This window comes from Alligator sinensis, unplaced genomic scaffold (genome assembly GCF_000455745.1).
Source record: "Alligator sinensis unplaced genomic scaffold, ASM45574v1 scaffold1255_1, whole genome shotgun sequence".
Taxonomy (NCBI): domain Eukaryota; kingdom Metazoa; phylum Chordata; order Crocodylia; family Alligatoridae; genus Alligator; species Alligator sinensis.
Window position 1 is genome coordinate 90,942 of NW_005843120.1, and position 4,740 is coordinate 95,681.

General features: G+C 45.6%; 1 long non-coding RNA gene across 1 annotated transcript; it reads left to right on the plus strand.

The window, feature by feature from the left end:
• Window positions 1-475: 475 nt before the first annotated feature.
• Window positions 476-3,949, plus strand: LOC102369352. The gene is made up of 3 exons (XR_325342.1): window positions 476-551; window positions 1,518-1,595; window positions 3,874-3,949. It is a non-coding gene; the product is annotated as an uncharacterized LOC102369352 (long non-coding RNA).
• Window positions 3,950-4,740: the final 791 nt, after the last annotated feature.

The following is a 4,740-nucleotide window of genomic DNA, read 5'->3' on the forward strand; positions in this document are numbered from 1 at the left end:
TAACAGACCTCCCTGCTCCACCACTGGGTGGACGTGGGGTTTGGCACTGGTTCAGAGGAGGGGCACTGCGGACTCGTGCTGTTTCCTCTGTCCCAGACGTGTTTCTCCCCCCTAGAGCGTCCCAGCGCTGGTCTGGTTGGGAGAGGAAAGATCTGCTTGTCTCTGGGGTGCAGTTAGCTACGGAGATGGTGGAGGGAGGATGTCAAGGTAATACTGGACAGAAGAATCACCGGTTCTAACGAGTTCGTCATTGGCGCCATCTCTAGACCGGCCATCAAAATAATGACACTTCAGTAATTTGTGCTCTACGATCATCTGTGTTATCAAAACGCAAAACTGAATTAGAGTTTCAGAGTGGGGACTCCCCTTGTTTTATGATTCATGTCATGAGTTTGGTCTTTTGTTTCACAGGCTGCAGGGGACTGCAGAGCAAGAAGCCTGGAGAAACACATATTTCTCCTCCACAGGGATTTTACCCATGCCGGCGGGTTTTTTAAATCCTACAGGGCCTTCTTACCTCCAGGCCATGTATTGGAGCTTCCCCTCAGCAGGTAAGAGCCAAGAGCTGTGGAAGAAGCTATAATGGCCTTTAGAGGTGGGGCATTGCAATAAATGATCTCAAATAGTTTTGAAGAAGGCGTACTTAAGAAGCTAAATGATATGCATGTCTTCCTAACAAGCCTGAAAAATTCAGTGTTTCAGTTGAAACTGGGTTGAAAATGCCTCCTCAGAGCCCAGTACTTTCTCAAAGAAGCAGACCAATAAGTAAAATGGACGGTTTGGTTCTTTAGCAGAAAGGTAGGACAGCTGGAGGCAAGCAGTCCTCCAAACAGCTGAACACACTGCTGGAAAAACCAAGCGTTAACCAATCCAGGCTGCATAACTCTTTGCTCCATGAATCGGGCTCTGCTGGATCAGAAGAGGGATTTCACAGGGCTAAAGGCACAAAGCATCGCTGTCCCTTCCTCACCCTGCACCACAATACTCCCCCAGCTCTGCTCTCGTGGAGGGACAGCAGACCGACAGCTTTGGTTTTCAGGGAAACCCTGGTTGAGCCAGACGAGATGTACCAGGTGCTCTTGTCTCTGGGCGCTGTTTTTGGGGAGTGCTGTTGTACACGGGCACCAAACCCCACACCTCAAACAGAAAACACTTTGACTTCCAAGGACTCCAAGTTTCAGTGGAGCTAGCCATGGAGTAGTAGTACTTGATCTCGATGTTGGGACTAGTAGAGAAGTGCTCTTTCTTCTGCCTTGAGTTCTGGACTGTCCTGCCCCCAAAGCCTGCTTCAAGTCATTAGCACCTCTGCTGTGAAGTCACTTGTAGGATCCAGCAATTATTTGTTGTGCCCCTGCTTCACTTCCCCTCTAGGTCGTGAGTGAGCCACCAGGAGGATAGAGAAATAGAGAAAGCTTGATGTTTCAATGTCTGGACAAGGTTCTGACATAGACCGTCTTCCCGTTCTGACATGGACCGTTTTTTAAATAACTGTCGAAAATATCCATTTTGATATTTAGGCATGGAAACCTGGAGACCCCAAAAGTAGCAGGAGATGCCAGCCAGGCTTTCTCAGAGGCCAGACCAGTACTTGGGAAGTAAGTGTGGCTTTCTGCTGTACAGCAAAAACTCAGGATTCAGAGGATGTGATAAACTTAATCAGCTATATATATATATATATATATATATATAGCCAGCCTTATTTGTATAAAGAAAGAATTATCTGTATGATGCCTACATGAATTGCCAGAGACTGGGATGCTGCCCCAAAACTGAACAGATGTAGTCTTTTATTTGTGGGTCAATCATTTCTGGGAGAACAAACAAAGCATGCTTGTTGTCCTTGCTGCTTTTCACCACAAATATGCATGTTCCTGTTTGTTATGGGTCTCATTTTCTATTCTGGAAGTGCCAACAGTCTCTAGGGGAGACTGTTGTGCCAAGCTCTAGCCCTGATTGTGCCAGGCACTGGACGTACAGGTGCCTCTCCCCAAAGTCACACATGCTAGAATTTTTTAATCATTGTTTAATTAGTCGTTGATTAAGCATTCATCATTGTGGATTTTTAAATCGTGTTTACATGTGGATGGCTTTGCACATAGTGCTCAAAATGGTGAAACTAAACCTTTCTTAAATGGAAAAAGAAGATGCCTTCTTTCTGCCTCTAGGTCCATACGGACCATTACTTTATTTTTAAGAGGCAGAAGTCTAATGAAGGTTCCCTCGGCACATCTCTACATTGACATCTGCCCGGTCCGAGGGTTGGCATGCACTGAAGGATTATATTCAATCCCCCCTTGTTGATCCCACTGATTCCCTTTAGCTCTCAGCAGTGCATCGCTGTGCATTTCTCCACAGCTTCCGGCAGTAAGCGTTTTCCTAAATTGCCGTAACTCCCATGGTCTTGCTTGTCAATGATGGGATTTAAGCAAGGGTTCACGTAGCTTAAATTCTTTCATTTGTTTTGGGGAGAAACAAGTCCCACGTCCTTTTTCTGTCACATGCCATCTCCAGTCAGTACCCCGTAACTAGTAAATCCAAGACGAGAGTCTAACTTCCAAGCCTTCGCAAGGCATTTTTCCCTCCCAGGAACAACCTTTCTACAAAGTGTCATGACTAGGGTTTTTAGTTTTCATAAGTTTTGCATTGTCCATTCCTAAGACATTGTGGCAAGGGGAGTTACAGAGAATGCCACAGGTTTTCCAACCACATTACAAAATTATTATGAATAATTATGATTATACATTATCAAATGGCTGACGTACCAGTCCCACCATCGCAAACTCCTTTCTGAACTGGGTGGCTGTGGGGTTGTGCAGTGCGAGTATGGCGTGTTCTGGGAAGCAGCAGCTGGTGAGTCTGGACCTGAGATGGTCCAAGCTTGACCTGATCTGTAAGTTTGATCTTCACAAAGTGCTGAATAACCTGCTTCCCTTTGGGTTTACTTGGGAAGGGATGTATATTAGTGGGTACAGGAATGGCCTTGGAAATCAGGACCTCCTGAGTCTATTGCCCACTCTGGAACGGATGTGTTTTTATCCCCTACATACAGTGCTTAAGGCTTCATCAGAGACTCTGGTAACTGCTAAATATACAAACGTGTCAATATCAGCACAAAAACGCTGTGCATGAGCTGTCAGTGTGCCATTGTCATCCAAACGGTAAATCCTTGCGAGCAGAGAATGCTGCCCCGGGGTGTTGCCTGCAAGTCCCCTGGGACCTATGATACAAAAAGACACATGCGCTGTTAGAAGACAGTATGGAAATTGTAATTCTTACACTCCTATGTACCATGTCTGTACAGGAGAATGGGAATTATTCCTGCCTGTCTGCAGGAGAGCAAGGGGAGAGACTGGCAGACCTCAAACGTGTCGCAACAGCTTAGCTGAAGTTTACCCGCATTTCTGGGAGAGCAAACAAAGCATGCAACACTGCAAAACGTGGCCCAAATGTAGCAAGAAAAAAGAAAGCAAGAAAAGTAGGAAGCGAGAAAAGCCAGGCGATTTGTGTTGTGTAAAGGTTGGGTTTGGGGCAGGAAGTTCATGTTTTGCCTGTGTCTCCTCTACTTGTTTGCCATAATACTGGACCAAATTGGAGGATGCTGCTATAGCTAAAAATAGTTATAATTGTCCTATATTTTGCATCTTGAGGATACAATTCAGTATTCATTTACTAATTTTGATCAGTAATTAAGAGTGGTAAAATGTGTGTCAGTGAGATCAGACCATGATTAGGTAAAACGGCGCCCAGATCAGAATTCCTTGCTCGCTCATGGCAGAAGGAATATATTCATCTTCTTTATACAGGCTTGAATGACAAATGTCGCTGTTATAAAGACTGACTATGACCGGATTTTGTCAATGTATTTGTTTTCAGTCCACTAGCCCTCCTCTTGAGAACCTGGCTGCATTACAAGTCGGACGACTTCAGGGAGCCACCAAGTTACACCACCTTAAAGACACTGCTGGCATACCTGCAAGCAAACATGCCTGGCTCTGAGACATTAAAAGAGGCAGAACACCTCCTGGTGCAGTTTCAGAGGGAACAACTAGAAAATGAGAGTAAGTTATATTTTTTCCCAAGCTATCACTGCCTAATCTCCCAAACCTCATGAAAGAATTGCATTTTGGGGAGTAAATTTTACCAACAATTATATTGCCAGGGCCTAATCCTGATATCACTTCCACGACAGGACCAGGCCCTGTAGACTTTTTGGTTTTTCTAGCTCTGTCCCCGGTGAATCCCTCCTGGGAGAGCAGGTCAAGAGTGGGTTGCAATACAAATCCGCAGGTGCAATCACAGGCCTGGTCGTGCGGATCGGAAACTGGGCACTTGGCATTTCGGAGAATTTGGCCAGCACGCAAGAGTCAGAGCAGCAGCCAAGAGGCAAACTGCCTTTGGATTTTCATTGCCTTCGAAGTATGGCCAAAGCTGCCCTCCACCTAATTCTCTCCTTTTAAAAGAGAAAAATCTCACCAGACTTTATTGTGCTCTGACCCAAGGCAGCTTCAGGCAAAAGCCTTTTTGTCATGAAGCGTCTCTTGCTAGTGAGCACCACGGCACAGGAAGTGCGTGTGACTGTTTTGTCCTATTTGGGTGATGGGCTGCTGGCATCCAAGGACAGAGAAAAAATTGACATTACAGGTCAAAGACCTGCTGAAACAGTGGTGAGCTGTGGCAATACAGGAAAGCCATGTCCAGTGTCAAACGGACACATGGTCCTTAACCCAGTTAGATACTTTC